The 27,206-nt window shown below is 46.6% G+C and overlaps 1 protein-coding gene across 1 annotated transcript in view; it reads right to left on the bottom strand.

Annotated features, from left to right (window-relative positions):
• LPP (LIM domain containing preferred translocation partner in lipoma) overlaps positions 1–27,206 on the bottom strand; it is a 389,426-nt gene that overhangs the window by 257,535 nt on the left and 104,685 nt on the right. The window contains exon 3 of the mRNA XM_024202387.1: positions 21,082–21,145. The gene's annotated coding sequence lies outside the window, so the exon portion shown is untranslated. The remainder of the gene's footprint in view (positions 1–21,081; positions 21,146–27,206) is intronic.

Raw genomic sequence — 27,206 nt, 5'->3', positions numbered from 1 at the left:
GTAACTGCCATTTGAAAAACCAAAACATGATCGCTTTTGAACTCCTTAATCATTGTTGAACTACGCAAGGAACATCACTGGTTTTTCGGTTTTAAAATGTAAAGGATCCCAGTTAAAAAGTAATTAGACTATGCAGGGTTTCGTGTTAATCCTCTCTCAGTAATATCCAGGTCAAGTCTGCAGAGTTAACAAGTCAAGAAACTTCCCCCCATCCATGGATATGGGTTCTCTGCCCCTCACACATCACACCAGCAACAAGGATTCTGCAAGGAGAACTTTGATGGTTTGGACAACAACATGCAAGACTAAATCAAGTCGGTTCCACCTCTACAGGCTGGGTCTGTAGACCTAACGTGAGTCCAAGTGACTCCAAGACACACTGTGTATCTCTCCCCTGCAGCTGGGAGTAAGCCTGGGTAGACACACTCCCGCTAGCCCGCTCAGAGAAGCAGTGTGGACACCGCGGCTCAGGCAGCATCTTGGTCTCTCAAGTTCACCCGACTGCCGGGGCCTGAGCTCAGGTGGCTAGCCCGAGCCTGCACCAGAGCCGCAACGTCCACACTGCTTTTTTTGTGCATTATGTCTAGCCTCACTCGCGTGAAACTATCTGCCAGCCCCAGTGTAGACAGACCCACCAGGTGCAGATGAGCTGCATAAGAAGGTGCTGTTTTTGCAGTCACTTTTCTGAGTGTACATGAACTTTAACACAGATTTACTCCTAGCCCCCTTGCTTCTGATCGCTCCCTGAATCTGGAAATTGCTCTTTGTCTGTAGGAGTCAAGTGCTGTTTCGGAGCATTTGCTGTTTCCTTTCTTCAGTCCTTAGCAGCATGTCTCAATGGGAATAAGTTCTCCCCCGCCTCTTCTCCAGACCCGGCACACTCTGCAAGTGCTCAGTTACACCTTCTGACCATCCTCCTGAAAGCATCAATGTCCTTCTTCTGCCAAGCAACATTACTAGAAGCATTCACCAATTTCCAGCATAACCTCCTGGTGTGGGACATCATTCATGTATCTTGGAATTGGAGGAGGAACACACCTACTTAGCTCATGTGGTCCCATCCACTTCCAATGCTGGATTATTCCTTACAGCAGGGGTGGGCAAACTTTTTGGCCCGAGGGCCACACCTGGGTATGGAAATTGTGTGGCAGGCCATGAATGCTCACAGAATTGGGGTGGGGGTGAGGGCTCCAGCTGGAGGGGGGTGCAAGCTCTGGGGTGGGGCCAGAAAATAGGAGTTCAGGGTGCGGGAGGGGGATCAGGGCTGGGGAAGGGGGTTGGGGTGTGGGGGGAATGAGGGCTCCGGCTGGGGTCGGGGATGAGGAGTTTGGGGTGCAGGAGGGTGCTCTAGGCTGGACCAAGGGGTTCGGAGGAAAGGAGGGGAATCAGGGCTGGGGCAGGGGGTTGGGGCGTGGAGGGGGGGGGGGGACTCTGGGGGGGGGGGGGGAGGCGGGGGGGGGGGGCGGGGGCCGGGGGGTTGGGGGGGGGGAAGGGGGATCAGGGCTGGGGCCCAGGAGGGGATCAGGGGTGCAGGTGTTTACCTCAAGCAGCACCTAGAAGCAGTGGCATGTCCCACTTCCGGCTCCTATGTGGAGGTGCCGCCAGGCGGCTCTGCGCGCTGCCCCGTCCACAGGTGCCGCCCCTGCAGTTCCCATTGGCTGCGGTTCCCGGGCAATGGGAGCTGCAGGGGCAGCGCTTGGGGCAGGGGAAGCGTACGGAGACCCCTGGCTGCCCCTACGCGTAGGAGCCAGAGGGGAGACATGATGCTGCTTCTGGGAACTGCGTGAAGCAGGGCAAGCCCCAGACTCCGCTCCCCAGCAGAAGCTCGAGGGCCAGATTAAAACGGTGGACGGGCCGGACGCGGCCCGCGGGACGTAGTTTGCCCACCCCTACCTTACAGTATATTCTCCAGTACCATGTCACTGTGGCTTTAAGTGCCTCAACAACAGGACTTCAACCACAGCACTTAGGAGACTACAGACTTCCACAGATTAAGGCCTTGTCTACACTCGAAAGGGTTTACCAGTATAATTATACTGCTATGGCTACACTGGCAAACCCTCGTAATGGAGATGCCGTTTAAACCAGCAAGTGGTTTTTTTGGCCAGTATAGCCTATACCAGTTCCCCAAATGAAATACGTTATACTGGGGAGAGACTTTTTGCCCGTCTAGCTGCATCTACACTAGGGCTTTTGCCAGCCCAACTTATCAATTGGGGTGTTATTTTTTTTCCCACACTCCAAACTGACAGCACAACTTAAGTGCAGGTCAGGCCTAATAGAGGGAGAAAGTCATAGAAGTTACAGGTGGGAAAGAGGGGGCAAGGGGTTGGGGCCCGGGAGGGGATCATCTAACCCATCCTCCTGCATCATATAGCTTGTGTTCACCGGATACGTGGCATGTAAGATATTGATTTCATACTACATTAGATCTAATCCCCACTGTCATCCCTATTCTGATACTCAGTCAAAACTGGCCTTCCTTTAGTTTCTATCTACAGCCTTGTACACAGTGGAAAAAAAAATATTCTTCACCCTTCTTCAAATTAACTATATTAATAGTTTTGAGGGCTACACAGGAGCCATTTGGATTCAACTGCTGCTGAAAACATACAACAAAGCTGAAGACTGAAGCCTTCCTTTTGCAAGCATGTCACATCTCGGTGTCAGAACAAACTATGCTTTGAAAACCCAATAAATTGAACTTGACTGACCCATCTGCATTGAAACAAAAAGAAGTGCAGACTCCCTGGAGATAGATAGATCTAGCTAATCTAATCTGTCTCTAATGAACGTGTCACAGCTCCGCCAGGGAGCAAGCGGATGCCTGACTTCTGCTGTACAAGACAATCCTCAACATGCCCAAACACAATCATATGGAATAAGACGTTAATCTGAGGCCTCGGCCACTTGTGGTCATTAGAGATCCCATGGCAATTGCTGCAAAGTGGACTGACCAGATGTCTTGCCCAAAATGCTGACGCAGAGGCAGCAAAGCTCACTGCTGGACCTGAAGGGAAGAGCCAGGACAAGTTTCTTCCAGTTAGTTAGACCTCTCGTACTAGCAAGTTTACCTCCAAACTTGTGAAAAGAATGCCTGAGATCTCAGAGAGGAGTTGGAGATGGAAGCCTAATAGATTTATTTATAAAATGACAAGGAATGATGCAAGTCTGGAGAGTAAAGCATGGGCAGCCTGAGAAAGGGCCAGGCCTTTTGAGGGCAGCCAGGTTGAAAGCTCTGGGTGATGGAACAGAAATGTGGTGAGCCCAGGGGCTGGAGATGACTGCACACGAGAAAGGATGGGGCAAACTTATTGCTTAGCTCCATACTGGGTTAAGAAGCAACCAGACCACAAATCCAACACAACTACTTGAGGGCTGCATGGGCAACAACTTTGCGTAGGGCCAAAGTCCAGCCCCTCCCTAGTCCACGGGTCACTTCTTCCCACCTGATCCCCTCAATATTTTCTCCCCAGCTCTCAGCCATTAACAGGGAGCAAACCCTCTACCCTGCAAACCCCTTCCGTGCTTTCTCCTCCGCAGCACAGCACGACGCCCCCGCTCCTCTCTATATTGCTCCCTTATCATGGAGACACAGGAGGCAGACCCTCCGCTGGTGCAAATGACGTAAATGGTACCAGGCTGGTTTACATCAGCTGAGGGTCTGACCCAGGGAGGACGAGGGAGACAGCAGCAGCCGGCAGTGGGGAGGGGATGGAGAGCACACAGAGCGTCGTACAGGAAGGGCATTCGCTCCAGGCAATGGCCAAAGAGACAAGAGGAAACCATCCTCCTCAGCGGAGGAGGCTCCTTTCTTCTCTCCGCCAAAGGGTAGTGCATGGTAACACATTTTTGGCAGCTCGCAGACATCAGCTGAGAGGCCAGCCTACGGCACCTAGCAAACAGAGGCAGGAGAAACAGCCCCTTTCCATGGCAAAGCCTGGATCCCACGAACCAAAGGGATCTGGCCTTAATCTGCCTCACCTGCTGGGAGAAAGGGGGAGCTGATGGCAGGCAGATGCTAAAGAATATGATGAAAACCTAGAGGAAGGGAAGTTCAGAGACACCTTTATAGGAACCATCGCCGGCGCTGAGAGACCCCGAATCTCAAAGCTGTCTGACAACAGATTTGTTACCAAGGGGGACACGATTTTCATGTTCTGAAACCCCAGTCCTGCAACACAAAGCAAAAGGAAAGACCTCGATGTGATCAAAAGTCCAATGAAGCCTATTGCCAGTGTCAGCAAAGCTGAGGCTGCAGCCACTGGGACAAATGTGGGTTTTTTTTAGATGCAACGAATGCAAAATACAGCCGCATGGCAAAGAGCTCCATGCCGCTTTGTTATATTTGGAAGATGGCTCTTTAAATAAAGATCTACAATTGCAGAAGTGTAGGGAAATGAGCAAAGATGAATTAATATGTTTCAGAAAAAGGACCAGGATGCCACAGATCAGGTGTAAACCCCCTGGGTCCTTTATTATTTTGTATTAATACAGACCACAGGTTCCACTATTACTGTGACTACAATCTGGTGACTAAAGCACAGGCTTGGGAGCTGAACTTTGGATTCTTTCCTGGCTCTGCGGCTAGCTTTCGGTGTTACCTGCAGCAAGGGGATTCCCCGTTCGCCTGAGTCTGTCCATCTGTATCTTGGGGATAACAACACTTATGTGGGTTTTTAAGCTACTCGGTTCAAGAATGGTAGTACAGCACTTTCAGATCCTCTGCTGGACAGTGCCGTAGAGGCATGCTGTATTATGAAACGTCAGATAGCTGGACCGAGTTACATATGTTCTCGTCCCCTTTAGTAGCTCGACATTATGTAGCTCAGGTCTTGAATAATGAAGTAATGCAGGTGTGCGCCATCTATGTGCTCTTCTAAAAACTACAGTTATGAGCTAGATAGGCTCACAGCATGGCAACAAAATAGCTGCTAGACTGGTCCAAACAAGCTGGTCCCTTGTTGTGGGAGATGCTGCAAAGTTCATCATTTTCACCACAGCTTTTCAAAATGGGAGTGGGGGGAGGAAGTTGTATGCATGGGGAATAGGAAGGGGGGTTTGAGCTTGGTGAGCTGTCTGGTTTGCTAACAGGGGGCTATAGTGAATTGTACTGTTGCATTTAAGTTCGGTCTGGTTCTTAGCTGTGTTCTGTTTTTAAGTTACATCTATGGCACGAGAGCACATGACTAGTATGCGTAAAACTAAATAAAGGAGTTAATTGCCCAGCACAAAGGTAGCTGCCTGATGGGTCAAAGCCAACCCCCACATAGTAGTGTCTGCAAAGTATCTAGATGTTTCAATGCTCTCTGCAGATATACACCTCTACCTCGATATAACGCGACCCGATATAACACAAATTTGGATATAACGCAGTAAAGCAGTGCTCCGGGGGGGCGGGGCTGCGCACTCCGGCGGATCAAAGCAAGTTTGATCAAACGCAGTTTCATCTATAACGTGGTAAGATTTTTTGGCTCCCGAGGACAGCGTTATATCGGGGTAGAGGTGTAGTATCTATTCTTCAAAAATAATACAGTTACTAATATCTGACAGTCCTTTCAACCCCAAAGATCTGAACTGCTTCATAAACTACTGTACCTATGTGCAGGAACCCCATCGCCAGCAAAATGGGGTCACCTGTAGGGCAGACAATTACTGCCAATTTTTCAGAATTGGCCCCTGATTTCAAGTGTTCAGCTTGAGACCTCTTCAGGCCTGAGGTGCCCAAGTCCTGGGCACCTGCTGCTGTGACTGGAGCTGTGGGCAGAAACTGCACAAAGCTGGCCTTAAGTCGGACATCCAGTAGCCAGTGGTCACTTTTGAATGGCACAGTAGGATAACTAGCGGGGATGGAGGCAAGAATACTGGGTGTAGAAAGTAGTGGGCAATCTTTATGTACTCAAATTGAACAGGTCTCAATTCTTGAGGTTGCCTCAAGAAAACTCATGCAGACCAGACCAATCCACCTCCAAAATAGAAAGGCTATGGTGGCCCAGCCAAGAATCAAAACCTGTGACTTCAGAGAGTCGAGGTGTTTCAAGGCCAATGTATAGATCACTTTAGCCACCGCCTCCTATTTATGCTTTGCAAAGGGACCCTGTTGAGTTAGTCAGAGAGCTAGCCCCAAAAAATTAAATACACATTTTCAAAGCCATTGCTGTTCTGCAAGTTACAGAAAGGGATGATTTCCTGTTCGCTTGAATTTTTATCAAAAATTGTCAGATGTTGGAACTGTCCTTTTTTGTTTCCCCTCTTCCATCCATTTCCCCCCCCCTTGTCCTTTTTCCCTTTTGCCACTGAAAAGAGGGGAGCAAAGAGGGGGAAACACCTACACAATTAAAAAGTAGCTAATTTTTTTTTCATTTTCATCAAAAATGTAAAATTTCCAAAAAAGAAAAATTCTGATTTTGAAAAAAAGTCCATTTTTCAACAACAACAAAATGTTCAAACAATGTCACCGTGTGCAGTTAGCAGATGTATAAAGAAACTTGCTCCTTGGGCAGAGGACTTTTCCAGATATGCTATAAAGAAGTCTTGCCTTCTTCATTATTCTTTACACCCACTTTTTTTTTTTTTTTTTTTTTGATGCTGAAAAAATAATTGAATTGCCAATGCCAAGACAAGCCTCAGATCAGTCTGGGGCTGGCAGTCCAACCAAAGCAGAGGTCTGGGTTGTCCCCCCGAATAATAAAGGGGATATTTCCAGTCTGTCTCGATTAGGCTCCCTCTAGATGGCAGTAAAAAAGACTTCCCAAAAGGGCACCACTGCCAAAGGCAGGCCAACTTTTTAAGGCTAGCAACCTCGGTGCTAATCCTTCTTGCGGTCATGTTTCCGGGGACTAGCTTTAGTCTGAATTGTTAGCCACCTGGGCCCACCAGTCCTCTCCATTCTGCTACTGCAGTTCATTGCTCTGCTCGGCTTCCGATTGCTGCTATGAGCTAGTAGCTCAAAATGGTGCAGTAAAGTTGCTTAATCATGCACAGAGAAAAACACACGCACGTGTCACTGTGGTGCTGCTTCATTTGCACAGCGAACTGATATAGGGGAAAGAGAATAATTAGAAAAACCAGAGGCCACTCACATGGATCAATACTTCCAGGCACCCTTTTTTGTATGCCATCTCACTCATAGTTGTGGTTTCAACATATGATTTGCATTTGGTCCCCTGCCTGCCGTTTGATGGCTCTGCTTAACAGATGTGAATGTATTTAGTCACAGAGCCCGCTCTTTTGACTGTCTCTTTGTAGAACAGATGGGCTTTTTTCCCTCCCTTCAGCGACATTCAGATAATGATCAAACCCTCCACACAGGTTTGCCTAACTATTGCATACGAGAAGGAACAACACACAAACAGAGACACGAACTTGTAATAACTCTTATTAGCAGTCGGGTCATGCCATCAGCATAAGCAACCTGATGTGACGGCAGCTGATAGAGAACTACAGGCGATGGTATTAGTTAACTCAGTCTACATTAATGGGCTACAGAGTTGCTTACACCTCTGGTTTGGTTTTTACCCAGAGCATCAAGTTGTTAACATCCGATGGCTAGATGGTAGCATAGGCAAGGGAAAGGGCACAGAGGAGGGGAATTTCACCAAGTGTAAGTCATGCCTGCCCAACCTGATGGCCTTCTGTGATGAGATAACTGGCTCTGTGGATGTGGGGTAAACGGTGGATATGATATACCATGACTTTAGCACGCTCTCTGTGAGCTGAGGGGTGAAAACATTAGCTTTTGATACGGTCTCTCACAGTATTCTTGCCAGCATGTTAAAGAAGTATGGATTGGATGAATGGACTACAAGGTGGATAGAAAGCTGGCTAAATGTTCGGACTCAATGGGTAGTGATCGACAGCTCAATGTCTAGTTGGCAGCCGGTATCAAACGGAGTGCCCCAGGGGTTGGTCCTGGGGCTGGTTTTGTTCAACATCTTCATTAATGATCTGGATGATGGGCTGGACTGCACCCTCAGCAAGTTTGCAGATGACACTAAGCTGGGGGGAAAGGTAGATAAGCTGGAGGGTAGGGATAGGGTCCAGAGTGACCTAGACAAATTGGAGGATTGGGCCCAAAAAAATCTAATGAGGTTCAACAAGGACAAGTACAGAGTCCTGCACTTAGGACAGAAGAATCCCATGCACTGCTACAGGCTGGGGACCGACTGGCTAAGTGGCAGTTCTGCAGAAAAGGACCTGGGGATTACAGTGGATGAGAAGCTGGATATGAGTCAACAGTGTGCCCTTGTTGCCAAGAAGGCTAACAGAATATTGGGCTGCATTAGTAGGAGCACTGCCAGCAGATTGAGGGAAGTGGTTATTCCCCTTTATTTGGCACTGGTGAGGCCACATCTAAAGTATTGCGTCCAGTTTTGGGTCCCCCACTACAGAAAGGATGTGGACAAATTGGAGAGAGTCCAGCAGAGAGCAACGAAAATGATCGGGGGCTGGGGCACATGGCTTACGAGGAGAGGCTGAGAGAACTGGGCTTATTTAGTCTGCAGAGGAGAAGAGTGAGGGGGGATTTGATAGAAGCCTTCAACTACCTGAAAGGGGGTTCCAAAGAGGATGAATCTAGACTGTTCTCAGTGTTGGCAGATGACAGAACAAGGAGTAACGGTCTCAAGTTGCAGTGGGGGAGGTTTAGGTTGGACATTAGGAAAAACTTTTTCACTAGGAGGGTGGTGAAGCACTGGAATGGGTTACCTAGGGAGGTGGTGGAATCTCCATCCTTAAAAACCTCTAAGGCCCGGCTTGACAAAGCCCTGGCTGGGATGATTTAGTTGGGATTGGGCCTGCACTGAGCAGAGGATTGGACTAGATGACCTCCTGAGGTCTCTTCCGACCCTGATATTCTCTGAGTCTATGATTTTGCACTGCCGCTCTCTCAAGGCAAGCAAGGTACTTGCATAGCCTTGATAGCTGAGCCACCCGACAAGCAATAATGAGTTTATCTTCACAAACTTCCCTGTGAGGTAGGGAAGCATCATTATCCCCATTTTACAGATGGGAAACTGAGGCCCAGAGACACTCAGACCCAGATTTTTAAAAGTGTCATTTTTAAAAGGGAATTAGGCACTTTAGGAGTCTAAGTCCCAGTGGCTTTAAATGAGATTTAGGCTCCTGAGTGCTAAGCCACTTTTGAAAATCAGACTTACATGTTGCAATGGTGAGTGGAGCAACATGTAAAAATCTGGGCCTAAGTGACTTGCCTAAAGTCAGTCAGGAAGTCAGTGGTTGAGCAGGAAACTGAACTCAATCTCCCAAGTCCCAGTACCTTAGCCCCAAGCCCATCCTGAGCTGTACTTGTTCTGGGGATGGACAGAGGAGTTCTGTTTCCAGAAGAGTCAGTCTGGCACCAGCTCTAAAGTCACATGGGGTTTTTTTGGTTTTGTTTTTTAAAGAAGCTGTTAAAAAAGTGGACGTGACTGGAGAACAGAACCCTGAGCTGGTCTCCTTAGAACACAGTGCTGTAGGTTGCCTGTGTCTGAGTTTCTGAAATAGGGGAAGTGGTGCCTGAGAAGTTCAGTCGTTTGCACACTGACCTAGGGATTTTATTAAACAGCCAAAAAAGAGAAATACCGAACGGGACCTTACATGGGGAACCTTTGGGGGAAGAGCAGTTGCTGGTACACCAATATTTGACCTGTCCTTAACCACAAACATGGAGCATTCTGCTCAGTGCTCCTTCATATTTCTCAAGAGGTGGAGATGCACAAGGTCAAATAGAAACCAAATACAAGTGACTATATCCTGAAAATACCATTATTGGTCACAGTGCACATCGATCAGCTGCTGTATTGAAGCAATGTTCTTAGACACTAGCTAATGCAATAAAGGCAAGAACAGCCAGAGAAGGTATCTCAGCCGCTCCATCTATATGATACAGGGTCCAATGCTGTCAGCTCTTCAAGCGGTGGGGCTCCGGCTCAAATGGAATTTACCATGCAAAGACATCCAGTATAAGTCCCTTAGTCCCCTTCTTATGGTCAGAATGGCACAAACCCCCAAAAAGTCACAGACGGTAAGCAAAATGATAACGCTGGCAGATACCAGGCAGTAAAACATTTTCAAATAGGAGGGAACTCTGGACCTGCAGATGACACTCAGGTCTTTGTGAGGCTAAGGAAACTTCAAGCTGCAAAGCACACCGTGCTTTGTGAAAGCATATGCCATTTTTTCTCGCACGGCACGGAGGGCTGCTGTGTCATTTTCATTTCAGTAAATGACTGTACCAGCATCTCTGACAACTTTACAGAGCTTCACTAACCCCGAAATATGGAAGCAAAGTCTGGGGATGGATTGTACAATAATATGTCACCAAATTAGGTCGTTTCTATTGTTGTTTTTTGTTTTTTTAACTAATAGAAAAAAGAGGAGATTTTCACAGGCACAAAACAGAGCTAGGCGCCCCATTCCCAGAGGATGCACACCCAACTCCACTTTGGAAAAATCTCGCCATTAAATAACCAACACATTCTCTTTAGTCCATTTAAGCAAGGCAAAACTCTCTTGCATTTTAACTAACTGTTCTACCAATGCAAAACCGGAAGGTACAGGAGTGCTTTTGTCTGGATGAAAAGGCCTTTTGGTTAAAGCACTATTACTGGGGGGATTCTGCGCCACTGCGCAATGCAGAATTTTGCAGAAATTGATGTTTTGCGTGCAGAATTTCCTTTCCCCCACAGAAATGGGCTGCCGTGCTGCTGGTCGCCACTAGGGGCTGCTGGATCCGGCAGAGCCCAGTTCTCACATAGAAGACACTGGGGGCGAGGGGGGGAAGAGAAGAGTACTGAGTTCCTAGCAGCTGCAGTTCCCAGCACGCCTTGAGGGAAGGAGGCGGGGGCATGCAGGAGACTCCACACAAGCCTGGGACCCAGCATCCCGCTGTTTCGCCCTCTGGATCCCTGGCTCTGAGGGATGGGGGGGGATCATGGCCAGATGTCAGGGCCGGTGGGGGCCCATGGCTGGGCTGGGGGGGCATATCTGGTCAAGAGGGGGCCCCACAGCTAGGCTCTGGGTGGGAAGGGGGTGTGGGTATCTGGCCCCTTGGGTGAGCTCAGGAGGGGTGGGGAAAGAGAAACAGGAACTGGGTTGTCATAGGGGTTTCTTTAACTCTCTCCTCCTGGAGGAATTTTTGTATGTGTCTGTAACAATTGCTCCCAGGTATTTTGAAATAAAATTAGGAAAATAATTGAAACTGGTGTGATTATGTAGTATTCTTTTGACAAATACAATTTACAGAATTTTAAAATAGTGTGCACAGAATTTTTAAAAAATTTTGGCGCAGAATTTTTTTTTTTTTTTTGGGCACAGAATTCCCCCAGGAGTAAAGCGCAGGTCTGTGAGGCGGGAGATCGGGGTTCTCGCCCCCACTCTCTGCCCCGGGCTGAGCAACCTGTGCAACCTTTTTGTACCTCACTGTCTCGTTTGTAAAATTGGGGATAATATTTACCCACTTCTGTATCGCCCTTCGAGATCTACAGATAAAAAGTGCTTTATAAGCACAATGTATTCACAGTTGAAAGGAATCTAAAACGTGATGTACATACAAATTGATTCTAAGTGAGACAGGACAAGAAGGCGAGAGAACAAGTTATTCCAGCTGACAAAGGAACATGATTCATAGTTAGCCCTGTGGTGGGGATCCATAGCTCTTACTAAGACCATCATAAATTGCTCTGGAAGAAAATTAAGCAAACATTAAAGCCCTCATCCTTATATGGAAGGAATAGGTCAGAGGCCAGGCTGATACACAAAGGGATTTTTTGGTATCTCTGAATGATAGCGCTTTGGTTTTATGACCTGCAGCTGCTTCGCTCAAGAATTCACTTGGACAATTTTACGGCTTTGCTCAGTTAAGAATTTTTTAAAATGCTAATCTGTCCTGATCACATTAGCCCTCCTTTGGTTCCTTCCCCCTGCATGTGCACACACGCAATACACAGAGGCAAATGCCAGGCACAAATAAGCAGCATCAACTGCAACTACAGCGGATCAACAAAAGCTAATTTTTTTTTTCATCCACTGTACCCTTGATCTCCGGGCACCCACCAGCATGCCTACTGGTAGAAAATTGGGAGTCCATTTGACCTCCCAGCCTGATACAGCCAAGATGTGGAAGTTCAGACGCTATCACCCCAACTCAAATAAGAAACGAAATAATACACAGATGCTCCAGTGAGAGGGACCACATAAATGCATTAATTAAGCCTCATTAATACAAACTCCTGATAATTGCCTCAGTATTATCCCATTTTCCAGATGGATAAATAGCAGGCCAGAAGGCTGAAGTGACTGAATTAAGTTCACACAGCAAAGTCAGTGATGGAACCAAGAAGTCAGTGACAGAGCCCGAGGACAGTATCATAGAACTGGAAGGGACCTCGAGAGATCTTTTAGTCCATTCCCCTGCACTCAGGGAAGGACTAAGTATTATCTAGACCATCCCTGACAGGTGTTTGTCCAACTTGATCTTAAAAATCTTCAATGATGGAGATTCTACAACCTCCCTGGGTAATTTATTCCAGAGCTTCACCACTCTGACAGGAAGTTTTTTCCTAATGTCCAACCTAAACCGCCCTTGCTGCAATTTAAGCCCATTGCTTCTTGTCCTGTCCTCAGAGGTTAAGGAGAATATTTTTTCTCCCTCCTCCGTGTAACATTGAAAACTGTTATCATGTCTCCTCTCAGTTTTCTCTTCTCCAGACTAAACAAACCAAATTGTTTTCAATCTTCCCTCATAGGTCATGTTTTCTAGACCTTTAATCATTTTGGTTGCTCTTCTCTGGACTCTCTCCAATTCGTTCCCATCTTTCCTGAAATGTGGCTCCCAGAACTGGACACAATACTCCAGTTGAGGCCTAATCAGCGTGGAGTAAAGCGGAAGAATTACTTCTCGTGTCTTGCTTACAACACTCCTGCTAATACATCCCAGAATGATGTTCACTTTTTTTGCAACAGTGTTACACTGTTGACTCATATTTAGCTTGTGGTCCACTATGACCCCCAGATCCCTTTCCGCAGTACTCCTTCCTAGGCAGTCATTTCCCATTGTGTGCGTGTGCAACTGATTGTTCCTTCCTAACTGGAGCACTTTGCATTTGTCCTTATTGAATTTCATCCTATTTACTTCAGACCATTTCTCCAGTTTGTCCAGATCATTTTGAATTTTAATCCTATCCTGCAAAGCACTTGCAACCCCTCCCAGCTTGGTACCATCTGCAGACTTTATAAGTGTACTCTCTATGCCATTATCTAATCATTGATGAAGATCTTGAACAGGACTGGAGTCCATTGGATATGCCCTTCCAGCTTGACCATGAACCACTGATAACTACTCTCTGAGAACAGTTTTCCAATCAGCTATACACCTACCCTATAGTATCTCCATCTAGGTTGTATTTCCCTAGTTTATTTATGGGAAGGCCATGTCTGAGAGTACCAAAAGCCTTACTAAAGGCAAGATATACCACACCTACCACTTCCCCCCATCCACAAGGCTTGTTACCCTGTCAAAGAAAGCTATCGGGTTAGTTTGACATGATTTGTTCTTGACAAATCCATGCTGACGGTTACTTATCACCTTATTATCTTCTAGCTGTTTGCAAATTGATTGCTTAATTATTTGCTCCATTATCTTTCTGGGTACTGAAGTTAAGTGGACTGGTCCGTAATTCCCCTTTTTATAGCTTGGCATTATATTTGCCCTTTTCCAGTCCTCTGGAATCTTTCTCGTCTTCCACAATTTTTCGAAGGTAAGTCCAAACATCCATCAGCTTACTACACTCACTATAGCTCTCCTCTCCATCTCATTACTGGGTTTAGAATCACTAGGAGAATGCTAAGTAGAAATCCACTAATAATCTCAACATTCTGACTTGTCACCTTATTTGGGGCATCATACTTTGACGATCAGTTCATCTGTATGGGAGTGAGCCAGGATTCACAATGGATTAGTAGCTCATTCATAGCCCAAGATCATTATTTGTTATTTATTATCTGTATCATGGTAGTTACCAATTCAGAACAGCACCCCCCTGCGTTGGCCACTGTCAAACAGAGTAAGAGAAAGCCCCCGCCCCCAAACATCATTGCTCTCCAGGCACTTCAAGGGAAAAAATGCATTTAGTCAAAAACCCAAATTTTTCATCAGAACAGTTTTAACATAAAATTTTCAACCAGCCCTATCAATGGGACTTACATGATAGAGATCCAGATTTTTAAAGGTATTTAGGTGTTGACTGTCAATGGGTTTTTGGCACTTGGTTAGATGTGGACTAAAGTGCCTAAATCCCAACGATGGTCAACATCTAAATACCTTTAAAAATCTGCCTAGATCCCTTTTGAAAGCGAGACGTAGGTGTTGCAGTAAATCTAAATGTCTTTAAAAATCTGGGCCTACATGCTTTTCTGCTTTCCAATATCTAAATGTTTTCCTTTATTGAGATCTTAGGTTCCAGAGTGGAAGCAACGCAGTTTTGAAAATCTGTCCCAGCCTTTACATTTTGTTACCTTCCTGTCAAGACTCAGGCACCGGGGGGGGAGGGAAGGGGAAGGGGGGAAAAGAGGTAAAGAGGTGGCAAGAACTGAACCATGTCTGTGTTGGATAATCTTATGGCCAACTTTAATATTACTCAATTACCAAGTGAGGGATTTGGTAGTAAACAACCTTTTTGCTTGTGCGCAAACATTTTTAATTTCATGCCCTGCTAATCACACATCTGTTAGAGTTATTTTTCCATCCGTTGCAATAATGATACAAGAAAAAATCATTGCACTAACAATTGAAACATGGCTTGTGTAAAATATTTGAATAAGAATCAATTTGCCTGTGTAGAACGAGTAGCACAGCGAGCAACGCAACAGACTTAATGAAGTTGACAGAAATACTATTTTTAAAAATGATAACATAGGATCCAGAATTTGCCATGAGCAAATTCGCCCCAAGAACTGGCTGTCTGCAGCCTGTCGGCCAATGCCATCAGCTGTTTATCAGCCTTTCATCCATGCCTTATGCCGCCACCATGACTCCACCTTTGCTGCTGAAATTCTCACGCAGGCCTTCACGTCTACTATGCTGAACAATGCCGTTATCCTCAATATGTCACCCCCGCGCCCCAGCTCCCAAGCCTACAGAATGCCACACCCCGCACACAAGGAATGCAACCACACCTCTTCTTCCCTTCACCCTGCTCCAGTGCCACCTCGTTCATTTTCCTCTACAACCCCAAACTGCTCTACAGAGCTTTTAAAAGCCTTATGAGTGTCATCTCTCTTGGGTTGCCATTCATCCCACACTGGCCTCCTCTCTCGCTCTTCACGCAATCCCACCATTGAAGAAGTAGTCAGAGCTTTCTCCTCTCTGATTCCTACCCTCTAGAACAGCCTTCTCTCATTTTCTTCACCTCATCTATCAGCTAAAAATATATCCTTTCCCCTTTGACACCAGTGCAAAGTAGGTGTCAATTACAACCATTCTGAGTTAGCATTTTGCCCTCAACTTCCTACTAATGTAAATGACAAGATGCTGCAGGGCACTGGAGAACCAAGCCCACCGCTTATAGGATGTTTTAAAATAAAACTATCTGAGTGTGCTCAGCCCATGCACAACCATCAATTAGCCGTTTAACTGCATCCAGTTTGTGAATGCATTGCAATAACAAATGAACTTAGCCCCCTGGATGTTTCAAGCATCTAATCAGAGTGTATTCAGTCAGAAAACTGCACCAGGAATTAGCCGTGTAAAGGGGGTGGCGGGGGGAAGCCTGGTTGAGTAAAAGTGCTGCAAGCCACATTTGATGTAATAGTCATATGATTAACAAACTGTCATATCAAACTTTTCTGCAAAGTAGGAACACTCTGACACTTCATATTTTTAAAACTGACATTTTGATTCATTACTGTAAATAGCACTTTGTATTAAATATTGTGACACGGAGCAGAGCATATTTTTCGAGCTCTAACATTTAGGAATCACTTTTTTTTTTCCTTTACATTTGAAGCTGTTACAGCAGAGCTCAGAGGAAGTTTCTATGAAGAGCCTACTTCTTTTGCCTGGATTTCCAGTGATGCGGAGAACTGCAGCACAGAAAGATGTTAACGATACTGCTGGCATACTAAAGTAGGGAACTGTCTCAAGGACACACAGTAGCTAAAGTAAATAATGTACACTACATTTATAACAGATCACCCAGAAATGGGGGAGGGGGGAGCAGAACGGATGAGGCTAAGGCCCTGGACTGGCACTCAGAAGATTTGAGTGCGATTCTCACCTCTGCCACGGACTTATTCTCACTGGGCCTCAGTTCCCCATCTGCAAAATTAAGAATAATAAACTTGCTTTCTCCTTGCCTGTCTCTGTCACGTCTATTTAAATTGTGTGCCCTTCCAGACAGCAGCTGGCACTGTGAAACCTCCCTCTCAGTATAAAAACCTAGCTAGATAGCGCCTGCGTATCCCCTAGCTGCAAACAGAGCTGTCGGTGCAATCCACTGAATCAAGGGGATTTGCAGCCACAAACATGACTCTTACATGTGGCCTGCACCTTACAGTCAGAAGTGGCGTGGCTGCAATATATGTGGAATAGGGATCACAAAATGTTATTTAAACGTGGGTTCAATGCAACCGGCTGTGTTCCCGCAAGAGCAGTTACACACCACTCATCATATGCTACCTCCGGAAATCTCGTAGAAGGATTAGCGTGCCAACAAGTAGAGTACTGGTCTAGCCAGACATCTAAAGCATATTGGCACCACTTAAATTTGTCCATTCACCAATATGTTTTCCTAAAAACGCCCATATGCTTTGCCTGTAGCTCCCATATGCTTTTGTAAAGGAAAACAAAAACATTTTGTTAGTTGTGAGTGATTGATCATTCTGTATTTCACAGGAGTCAGATTTAAAACAACAAATAAAACCATTCAGCTGCAGGGCTTTTGCTTTTTCTCAAGGCTTTCTCCTCCAGTTCACTGATGAAATCATGGTGACCAAGAATGCACAGAGAAACACCAGGACATTGCAGTATACTTAGTGGGCATGTCACACACTATCAGATGCCTCGGGAAATACAGGCAGAATCCACATTACTGGGATACAACAGAAACAGTTAGGGCCCAGCCAAATTGACGGTCCATTCTGGTCAAGTTCAAGGTGACAGCATTTGAAAATTAGTCCATTTCAGGTTTTCAGATATTTACATCTGAAATTTCACATTGTTGTAACCGTGGGGGTCCCGACCCAAAAGGGAGTCAGGGGAGGGGCAGGGAGTGTGTCGCAAAGCTGTTGCAGGGGGGTTGCGGGATTGCCATCCTTACTTCTGGGCTGCCTTCAGAGCAGCTGGGGTAGGTACCCAGAGGCGGGTCTGATCTCCCCCACCCCGAGCGTGGCCGTGCGGGGGAAGAGCAACTCCCGTCCCTCCCCAGCCCAGAAGGGAGTAGCAGCAGGAGCCAGGGGCAAGGTAGAAGCTCCTGCTCTCCCCCTCTCCTCCAAAGCTAAATTTCACGGTCCGCGAGACGTTTTTCTTGGCTGTGAATTTGATAAGGCCCTAGAAATAATGGCCAGTGATTTCGAGGCCAATGCAATCTCAGGCTATAACTGGGATCAGACACTTAAGAGATGGTGATTCCGCTCTCCAATGCAAGGACATTGCCACCTTAATGTTTTTTGTATCTACTAGGACTGCCCACACACTTTGTGTGTGTGTGTGTCACTAGGCAACTGATCCCTTTGCCGGAAGTCGGGGTTACCTTTATTGGGTCCAAGTGCTCATTTACTAATTAACTATTAATGAGCCAGCCGGGGCAGTTAGTTGCAAGGTAACTGGCATAATCGAAATTTGCGTTCCCAGCTCTGCCGCTGTTAACGTCTATGCTGTTCTACTGGGTCTTTGCCCAGGCTGTCAGGCAGGGCCATTTGCATACAGATGGTGCTAGAGGGAAAGCATCTAGCCTGGAGAACCACAGCTTTGGTCCATTTCTGGTCACACTGTGAAGCCGTGTTGTTCTTCGGTGAATTATAGATTTCTAGGGCCAAATTCACCATGTCTTCTTGGGCCAGCCATAATACTCTGTGGCAAGTATCTGTTAATTGCTACAGTTGTTCCATTACCCCAAATAAAGACAGCTTTCCTTCGCAAAAGGGTTCAGTGAGGAGACACACTCCCATGGACACCGGCAGCTCCTGAGGAGAGGAGCTCCCAGAAGGCCGGATGAGGAGGGCTCCTAGAGCAGAGGGCCTAGATGCGCCGGGGGACACACAGCTCTCCAGGGAGCCCACCAGAGCAGGAGTCTGGAAGGTCACTCCTGGAGCTGGGAGATTCGCAGAGAGACAGCTGTAGTCGGCAGGCATCCAGGAGGACTTGGTCTCAGCCAGACAGTGGCAGGAAACCCCAACCTGACAAGAACTACGCACCGCTGCGGGGAAAGAACTGTAGCGGATGCATCTTCACGGACGCCTGCTTCCGGAAAAGGATCCTCTTCAGGCAGCGTCAAGAGACCTGATCCCAGGGGCAGAGACTTGAACCAAAAGAATCCCAGATGAAGAACCAGGATGGAGGCAAGCAGTGGACTTGGGTGGGAGACGGATGGACTGGGACTTACTGGGTCCCCCAGCTAGAATGCTGGGACAAATGTTTTGCTCATATTTTTTGCTGGCCTTTTCTGCTAAATAAATGAGCCCCTCTGAAGAGTGGACCCTCCTAAAGCCTGCCTGGACTTGTACTCCAGATGTGGGGGGAAATATAATGGCAGAGTTCACCCACACCTGACTACAAGGGGGGGTGCGCTGTGGCAGCTTGCACTGGGACAGTATCTACCAAATAAAGCCTGCCCATGCCGCACTGCAATGCTCTCTAGGTCTGACTGAATTTGCTCTCAGCAAGGATAGATTTCTTACAGTGATCTAATCTGATGCAGGGCCCAATTATAGGCTAGATGCAATAGGTAAAAGCCCAATTTTCCACAGGAGCGACGCTGAACAAATGGTCAAGAGAGAAGAAATCATTCTCTTGCTATGGGGCACACGGTAACGAATAATTTGTTGGCAGGATCAATTTCACAATATATTTTCTCATCGTAAGAACTGCGCACATTTCCCTGTCAGCCCGAGGACTCACAATGCTATAGATGATAATCTTTTTATTACATAGCAAAAACCTCTCCTTCCCCACTCCCAAGAGCAACAGTGCAGAGGAAGGGGCAGGTGAATATGGCATGGACAGAAGGACGGATATCATCGAGAGGGAGGAGGTTACCCCCACCTTTATAAAAAGAGAGGTATCAAAAGAAGTATAGATTCAGTGTTGGCAGCTGTTTAATTTGGACAGTTTATTAGATATTGTCAGGAAGGCATGGCAGAGAGACAGTAACGCTAACAAGAGACCTGCCATTAATCTTCAGTAACCCAGCAGCTGGGGAGCGCAGGCCTTGAATCAAATTCCCCTGAGAATTATTATTAATCTCCCATCCTCTGTTTATTAATCCTTTGCCCGCCTTCCTATCTCACCATTTATTAACGTCCTCAACTGTTTGCAGTAAACAGGATGCTGAAAACTCATCTCCAGCTCACCATCATTTACAGGCCACAAGAAAAAGAAAGGAAGGGGGAGGAAGGATGAGGAAGAACGAGTGAAAGTGTAGGATGAAAGCTGGCTCGGGGACGGCGACGGAACGGAGGAAAGGAAACCGCACACACTGGCTGCTGCTTTGAAACCCTGACGGTATTTCCAGGTACGTTTCCTTAGGCTCTCTGCAGTGCGACCGCCTGCCATCCCAGGATGCTGCCACAGCTGGAGAGATCAGCGTTCTGAAGAACGCGCTCTCGGAGACTCCCTCGGTTGGATATACGCCCACACAGGGAGTTCCAGCCCGTCGGCCGCACCTCCGGAAACCCTCAGCGCTGTAACGCGTGGTGAGCGGCGACACAGCAGGACCACGGCTCTCATGCCGCTGAATAGCACAGCAACATGGAAGTAGCTATATTGGCTCCGACCACTGAGTCCACCAACCTGCCATCATAGTTCTGACCGTGCGGCTATCTAATCTGCTGCCATACCTGGAGCAGCAGCCAGCAGCTGATACGACAAAAGAAGGCGGACACAACCCCCTAGTGCACCACAATAATCATGCCCTTGGTCTATGTGGGCATGGGAGGGTGAGGAAGGGAATTCTTTCTTGCCCAATAGAGGCCATCGACATACACCCTATATCATGTACGCTGATAGCGCTTAGCATGAAAAGCTACAGATGGTAGTTCTCTGGCCCCTCTCATACACACAAGCCACATAGTAATGTCGAAGGCGCTTAAACATCACCAGGTAAAAGAAGACCCACGCACCTGCATGTCGACATTATACATTTTTTTCCTTGGGGAAAACTAACTGGACACCAGACTCTCATGGCTGCACTTTACCTCCCTTTTCATCACCTGTCTATCGGTGGCAAACAGCTCTTGCTTGTTGTGGGACAGAAATTGCTATTCCAAACCTACCAGCTATGAATCTATATTCCTTCGTTCCCAGTTTTTCCATGGCTTACCCAGGCCTTGTTCTACGCCAATTACCATGACTCAAGAGCAACTCTAACCCCTGGGATGCTGTCACGGTTGATTAAGGACTGAGAATGGACCTACTTGGACAATGTTCCCTTTCAAACGTTCTTACCTGACGGAGCCTCTTCACTGGGATTTAATGATCCTACCTTGGGATAGAAGTGAAGAGCAAACTAAGGGGTGCGTCAGATCATTCAACGAGGGGCCGTTGCTGAAGGTTCAGAACTGTATCTCAGGCCGAGCGTTGGGTTCCTGCTAAATACCTTCAGTCACTTTAAAAGAATTTGTGATCCTGAAGAATGACCGAACCAGCTCAGCAGCATAGATCGATTTCTATTTAGGTCCTTCTAATGATTGAGACATGCTCTTTTCTTTACTGCCGCGCACTGAAGATATGTGAGACTTAAGCCAATCTGGATACAACTCAGAGGGTGCTGGGGTGACCACAGCAGCCAGCAAATCAGGTCCCTAGATCCCCACGTAAATCCTAAAATGAGCAGTTTACCAAGCATAGGGACCCCATTCCCCTCTCACCTCAAGTCAGGAGGCGCCCTCCAAGCCCAGGATGAGACGTAGTTACAGGAACGCTGAAGGGTCTCTGTAGAGGAAGCAGATAAAGATGTTTCCAAATTAGAATCAAACCCTTGAACTTCGTAACTGCCATAAGTAGATCAAGCTGGATACATCGCTTCAGCAAAAAAAACAAATGGGCTAATAAGCCCTCAGACCTTCTCTAATGATCACAGAGCAAGCCCTTTCCCTTACTACAAGTCCTATGTCTGTCTGTCTCCCTTTTTTTCCCCACATAAGGGCTTTTCACCCTCTCTCTGGAGAGATTAAATCTGAACTGGTGCTAGAGTAAGATGGGGTTTATCTGAGAGAGAAGCTATTTGTTTTAAATCGATTTAGAGATGGTGAAAGGCAGTAGCTTGGTTAACGAAGTCCTCTCTAACTCCCGAACAGACAGCCTTTTGCCCACAACCCTTAACATGCCTCCTCTCCCTGAGCTGGAGGGGACTCCCTTCAGGTGGGGAGGCAGTGGGGGAAGAGAACAAGACGAAAAAGCTGTTGCTTCTCCATCTAGCCCTTAGCTTCCCTTCTAGAACCATCAGCTAATACCATGTGTGGTGGTACGTTTGCCACAGGGACACCAACAAGAACTAAAATTGAGATCTAACTCATTTCACACAGGTCACTGAACAGCCACCAACCATGACAGACGAAGTTACCACGAATGTGAGCTGTTTTTTCATCCAGTGGTCGTAGATGCTGGTAGCCTGTTGACCACCCTCCACACCCAGCTAGCCTCTGTGCTTTCCGCGTTTTTCGGGGTGCCCTGTTGTGAACTTTACTTGTTACCTTCTTCTCCAGAACAACTTGATACCGGTGAAAGGTTTTGCATAAATGCAACAACAGCGCTTCATTTCTCCAAGCCATCCCTCGCCATTACATTTGCTGACGTGCAAGGATAAGTGGATATCCAGAGACCAACATCATGCAGCCAAGGGTGACTGGGATCTAACACGGTACCAGTAGGACATGACCCCATTTAACATGGATTGATGCAGGCCTCCAGGGCCTTTCACGTCTCAAGATCTGGGTTCAAATTCTCTACAAAGTCAGAAGTAGAGATGCCTTTGCTGGAGTTTCTCCTCACAACCCTTGAGCCAGAAATGAAGTTGACTAAGACAAGATGACAACAAAGTTCTTAAGCCAGCATCTGCTCACATTACATAGAACGACTAGACAATTGGCATATATGTCTTTGCTTAGAAGAGCCCCCAGATTGGAACGGCACAGGGTGCCACCCAGAATGAGGTTCACCATGAACAAGGGAGGAAGGGATGTGAAAACAACTAAAACAGCAGTTGGTTGCATCAGGTCGGGACTGAAGAACATAATGCATGGAGGCAGCTTGCTCAGGATCTGTCTCATGAGCAAATAATGTACATTCACATTTTAAAGACAATATAAACCCAGATTAAGTAACAGCAGAGAAGCAGATAAACATAACAACTGCCGAGGAGGCAGCATGTGCTCACAGGTTGGTTGTTTTTTGTTTTTATTGGGGAAATGAATGCAGAGGGCTTTTCTGTGTCTGTTACATTGTCTGCTCACCATTTGATGTAGCATGCAGACTGGAGACTTCAAAGGCTCATTCTTGCTTACATATAGAGACTGCTCTAAACTAATGCCCCAAATGCGACCAAAACCAAACGCATGATGAATCATTCATACCGCACACAGCAGGGCTAGTAAGCACCAGGCCTCGTCTCATGTGTGCTGTACTGCACGCATCTGTTTTTGGAGAAAGGAAATTCAAGTCCTCACAGGGTTACAAGCTTACTGCTCTGCGTCAGTAGCTTTGCATCTTCTCGGCTGGAAAGTGAAAGTAAAGTGAAAGCTTCAGAGCTGCAATTTAAGCATGAATAGCCAACGGAGTTAAGCAAAAATCCACTGGCACGGGCAGCAAATTATACAAACGCACGTGTCCATTTCCCCAGCCTGTCTTTGGAAAGTTTCAGAGGATAAACTGCATTGTCATTATTAGTCCTAATCAAAGGAGTCTTTTAGAGGGGTTTGAAAAAAAGGAGAGAGAGTCGCCCAAATCAAAAGCCCAGATCCTAAAACTGTGGAGAGCTTGGACCTAGTGCTGAACTTCATTGCTGGCATCATCTCTGCACTGGACCAAATCAGAACAACCCTGAACGCTGCAGAAGTTTAGATCTGCATCTGGATGCACTGGCCTGAGACTAAACTGGAGTCAACTGATGTAGCTCTACTGAAGTTGATGAAGTTAGTCCAGATCCTCCGTTGGTCTAAATCAGCCTATCAACTTTTCAACTCAGCCCACCCCCTCCCCCCAGTTAAATATCTTCTACCAAAGACCAGGATCTTCGCCATATTAGTTTGGATCATTTATTTAAATCATGCTCGAAGATTCACCAACATCTTTGGGCTGTGTTTGTATTTAAAAATAAAATCCCAATAGCTTTGAACACGTGTAAATATTTCACCAGATTTGTGTGGACGTGCAGTTGTGCTTCCAGCTTTACATCTGTGAACTGGCTAAAGGGAGAGCCCTGCAACGTGGTGCGGGCGGCGAAGAGAACACAAAACATCAAACTGAGTTGTGAGTGCCGGCTGGGCAAGAAGATAATAGTTGTTCTTTTCAGAGGCCTGAGGTATTATTCACCAAGGATTGTTTTGGGTTGGGAATGGACAAAGGCTGCAGAAAAAGGGACCGGGGGAGGAGAAAGGCACTCTGATACTATGGTAAAGAGATTGGTTTAAAACCCAAGTCAGACAAAACAGATTGGAAAAGGAAGCCAAATTCGGATTAGTTTAAACATTTTATATATATTTTATACAGGATCTTCAAAAACTTTACAGATTATGAGTAAAGAGGTCTTCATCCATTGGCAAAATGCAACCACTTGTAGAGTAGACTGATATACTTGTTTAACAGAACACAGCAACAGTACAGAACAATTTTAAAGACTGGGAAAATGAAGAACTCTGTATCCAAATGACGCTGCAGGGGAAAATGAGACAGGCCAGAATTTAACTAGTCAAACTGTTGTTGGGCCAGTAGGCCAAGATTTAAACACTTACTCTTGCAAAAATATGGAAAGAAGGGAAATGACAGGGTGTGGAGATTGAACAATGGATTAGGATCATAAGACCATGGGCTTTAGACATCGAAAAGTCATTTTAGATTAGCTGACTTCATCCCCATGCAAATGCAAGACAGCATCTCGAGAGAGATGATATTAACGTGATGCTATGCTATGGGTTTAGACATACGGCCAAGGAGAAATGGCACAGTTAGAAGAGAGCAGGGAAACCTCTCGGGCAAAGCTGAATACATAGAAAGTTAATAAGAGATGTAGTCTTAAGACAAGTAAACGGAAAAAATATATACATTCCATCCTCTCCTCCCCTTATACCTCATTAAATGGCTATACATACTTACTTCCCCCGGCCCCTAGTATTTTCTTGTCCATTTTTCTCAGTAACCACTGGATACAGTTTAAATATCAGTCTATCGCCATACTTTTCCGATCCCCATCACCATATCATCTCCGCAGCTTCACAAACATTAATAAGCTCATGATGACCATACCATTGTGAAGCAGGGAGGTACTATTAACCTCATTTTACCAATCCCTATCTGGGAAACAGAGAGGTTAAGTGACTTGTCCAAGGTCACACAGGGAGTCTGTAGCAGAGCCAGCAACTGAGCCCAGGTCTTGAGTTCCAGCCCAGTGCCCTGACCTCGTGCTCATCCTTCATCCCCAGAGGAAGACATTTGGTCACCAAGAGGACTGTCTCCTTTCTAATCAGCCTGCTCCTCATAAGCAATGTGAAATATTCTTGGCATGTTACACTGAAAAACACGCATTACATCAGACCATTCAAATGTGCACATCTAGGCCCCGCCTCCTCACATGAAGCCGCTCCCACAGTATCCTGGGGCTGACACACAAGAAAATTAAAATGGGCCAACCAGCTCACATTGCAATGAAAGCGCTCCTTGACATACGTGTGCACGTTGTGAGAGAAAGCCTTGGAAAAGGACAACTATGGGCAGCACAAATTCCTCTTCACATCAGTGAGCATTCTGATTTCAGTCAATAAAATAGTGTGTGGGGGGGTAGTATTTGAGCCATTTTTCTGTCTGATTTTAATTTCCTTGCATATCAGCATTTGCCAGGACTATCGTCAACACAAGGGATCATTTGACATCCTCGCTGATTGCATGCAAATTAATTGGATTCTTTGGGTTTGGATTTATTTTGCTTGCAAGTCGTTTTTGCCTTGAATGAAGAGGCTTTACCAGGAAATATTTTAACGAAGGAGGGGGTATTTTCAGGTCCCGATGTTGGACGCATTGTAGAGCACTGCACACAGATCTTTGTTTCACAGCAATCCATCTGCTGGATTGGGGGCAAGACCAGTATCCTGCTAGCGGCTAAGTTCCATTTGCCTCCCTTTGTGTTCTGTGGAACTCCTAGTCCCATTGGTCTGTGCAGACCAGAGCTTTGTATCGAGGCACACACTCACAAATATGTGTGTGAACACACACTCAGAAGCCCAGAAAAGCCCATTCTCTTTGCTATACGCACAATGGAGAAAGCCTCAAATGTTTTGCTCAACGTACAGTAACTCCTCGCTTAACGTTGTAGTTATGGTCCTGAAAAATGCGACTTTAAGCGAAACGATGTTAAACGAATCCAATTTCCCCATAAGAATTAATGTAAATGGGGGAGGAGGGGGTTAGGTTCCAGGGAAATTTTTTTCGCCAGACAAAAGACTATATATATATATATATATATATATATATACACACACACACACACACAGTATAAGTTTTAAACAAACAATTGAATACTGTACACAGCAATGATGATTGTGAAGCTTGGTTGAGGTGGTGGAGTCAGAGGGTAAAACAGGGTGGGATATTTCCCAGGGAATGCCTTACTGCTAAATGATGAACTAGCACTCGGCTGAGCCCTCAAGGGTTAACACATTGTTGTTAATGTAGCCTCACTCTCTATAAGGCAGCAAAAATGGAGGGAGGGGAGACAGCATGGCAGAGAGAGACAGTCACACACAGGGTGTGTGTGAGAGAGACGCGCATTGCCCCTTTAAGTACGCTGACCCCACTCTAAGTACATTGCCTTTTTAAGTAGATCAGCAAGTTGAGACAGCAGCTGCTGCCAGGAAGCTCCCTCCATCCTGAGCCCTGTCATGTCCCCCCCACCCCGCTCTATGGAGATGGGGTAAGCGGGGGGCAGGAGCAGGGGGGAGGGGGACACCCTGACATCAGCACCCCTCTTCTCCCCCCGCCCACTGCACAGCAAGCTGGAGGCTCCCGGGAGCAGCTCCAAGGCAGAGGGCAGGAGCAGCACATGGCAGTGGGGGGAGCGACCGCTGAACTGCCGGCAATTGATAGCCTGCTGGGTGGCTGCTGTACAGGGAACTTTGGGGAGTGAGGAGCTGATAGGGGGGCTGCCGGTGCACCCTGGTTCCAAAGCCCCACCACTAGCTCCAACGGGCTGCTCTTCCTGCAAGCGGTGGACAAACAACATTATAAGGGAGCACTGCACAACTTTAAACAAGCATGTTCTCTAATTGATCAGCAACGTTAACCGGTACGACTTTAAGTGAGGAGGGACTGTATTAATTCCAGCTGGGTTCAAAACAGAGGAGTGGGTGAATTCAGTGTCAATCGGCTGGAAAGGGGATAAGAGGAATCATCATCATTATTACAGGGGGGAAAATTATTGTCATGCTTCTCCAAGTGATTAACAGCCTACCACTGTTGCTGGCTAACGGAGTTGCCCCTGGAGCTAAAACTGTAGAGATCTTCGCTATAATGCTGAAGATGCTAGGCTGAAGCCCGGCTCGCCTACATGCATGTTTCGTCTTGAGTACATCTATGCTTTGGTCACACCCCACAAGGCTATGGTCATCGTAACTCAAAACTCTACCCAATCCGTAGCACAGTTTCTCTAAAAATCTGAGTATGGCAACATGGCCTAGGGGCAGAATTCACGCCTTGAACTAAGCTGCAGTCGACACAAGGGAGCAAAGCGCTATGCAGTTCTGCTTTGTGTGGGAGGAGAAACTGACCTAAGGAGACATATTGCAAC

This window comes from Terrapene carolina, unplaced genomic scaffold (genome assembly GCF_002925995.2).
Source record: "Terrapene carolina triunguis isolate 2854851 unplaced genomic scaffold, T_m_triunguis-2.0 Scaffold88, whole genome shotgun sequence".
Lineage (NCBI taxonomy): Eukaryota > Metazoa > Chordata > Testudines > Emydidae > Terrapene > Terrapene triunguis.
Note: the sequence above shows the minus strand (reverse complement) of the source record. Positions and strands in the feature narration are given on the sequence as shown.